The sequence below is a fragment of the Nanorana parkeri genome, unplaced genomic scaffold (genome assembly GCF_000935625.1).
Source record: "Nanorana parkeri isolate BGI_ZX_2015 unplaced genomic scaffold, ASM93562v1 scaffold3489, whole genome shotgun sequence".
Lineage (NCBI taxonomy): Eukaryota > Metazoa > Chordata > Amphibia > Anura > Dicroglossidae > Nanorana > Nanorana parkeri.
In genome coordinates, this window is record NW_017309757.1 from 25649 (window position 1) to 27729 (window position 2081).

The window sequence follows — 2081 nt, forward strand, 5'->3', positions numbered from 1 at the left end:
ATTACACTACAGGGTGCCAAAGGGCTCCATTCTGTCACCAATGTTTTTCGCCATGTACATGATCCTACTGCGAAACACCATTCAACATCATGGTCTTCTTAGCTACCATTGCTATGCAGATGACACAACTCTACCTCTCTTTGAAACCAGACACTAGCAATCCTGTGACCAAGAGCAATGGGTGTTGTATGGCATAGGATGAACTGTAACTGGCTGATACTGAACCCAACAAGATAGAAGTGCTGGTCATTAGAGGGCAGTGGCTTATATCAAGGTGGCAGCAAACATGCCCGACTGATTTAAACCTTTGGAATACAAATTTTGGGTGTAATTCTGGACTCTGGCCTATTAAATAAGCAACAGCTGTCAGCTGCCATCAGGTCCTCCTTTTAACATCTCAGAAGGGTCAAACATCTGATTCCTGCAGAGGATATGCTAAAATTAATTCATGTTTTGTAACATCCAGATTGTATTACTGCAACTCCCTCTACTATGGTCTCCTGGACAAAGAACTACGTCATTTGCAGCTGGTACAGAATACAGCAGCCAGGTTACTCCCCTGCCAACCCCGTCACTTACCACGATTCTCCACTCCCTACATTGGCATGCAATTAAATGGAGGATAACCTTGAAAATTGGATTACTTAAAACCACCTAAAACTGGTAGAAAAAAAAAATTAAAACACAAGGGGCGGAGGGGGTTCTTCTCAGTTCGCGCGGTTAGGGTCTGGAACTCGCTGCCTCAAGCTGTAATTTCCGCAATTAATATGGAATCATTCAAGAAGCTTTTGGACGACTTCCTGAGAGATCGAAATGTACAAGGGTACAGGTACTCTTAAGGATGAGAACACTCATGGACCTATACACACACACACACACACACAACAGGTTGGACTTGATGGACTAATGTCTTTATTCAACCTCAAATACTATGTAACTATGTAACTTACTTATTAAGTCCTAAATGACTTGGACTTCCCCTATCTGACAGAACGTCTGGTTACCCGTACTCTCATATGCTCCCTTTGCTACTCAGAGAAAGGAAAATTACATATGCCCAGAGTCATGGTAAAATCTTCCGGATCTCATGCTTTCTGTCCTGCAGCACCCAAAATATGGAACTCACTGCCATCCATTGTCAACGGAGCAACCTCTCTGGATGTGTATAAAAGCAGACTCAAGACAAGTCTATTCACCCGAGCTTATAGCAACACCTGACAAAGCCTTCACAAATATGCTAAAATTAATTCATGTTTTGTAACATCCAGATTGTATTACTGCAACTCCCTCTACTATGGTCTCCTGGACAAAGAACTACGTCATTTGCAGCTGGTACAGAATACAGCAGCCAGGTTACTCCCCTGCCAACCCCGTCACTTACCACGATTCTCCACTCCCTACATTGGCATGCAATTAAATGGAGGATAACCTTGAAAATTGGATTACTTAAAACCACCTAAAACTGGTAGAAAAAAAAAATTAAAACACAAGGGGCGGAGGGGGTTCTTCTCAGTTCGCGCGGTTAGGGTCTGGAACTCGCTGCCTCAAGCTGTAATTTCCGCAATTAATATGGAATCATTCAAGAAGCTTTTGGACGACTTCCTGAGAGATCGAAATGTACAAGGGTACAGGTACTCTTAAGGATGAGAACACTCATGGACCTATACACACACACACACACACACACAACAGGTTGGACTTGATGGACTAATGTCTTTATTCAACCTCAAATACTATGTAACTATGTAACTTACTTATTAAGTCCTAAATGACTTGGACTTCCCCTATCTGACAGAACGTCTGGTTACCCGTACTCTCATATGCTCCCTTTGCTACTCAGAGAAAGGAAAATTACATATGCCCAGAGTCATGGTAAAATCTTCCGGATCTCATGCTTTCTGTCCTGCAGCACCCAAAATATGGAACTCACTGCCATCCATTGTCAACGGAGCAACCTCTCTGGATGTGTATAAAAGCAGACTCAAGACAAGTCTATTCACCCGAGCTTATAGCAACACCTGACAAAGCCTTCAAAGGTCCCACCACCAATCTGATCAGCTTGAGTTCCTATGAAGAAAAGT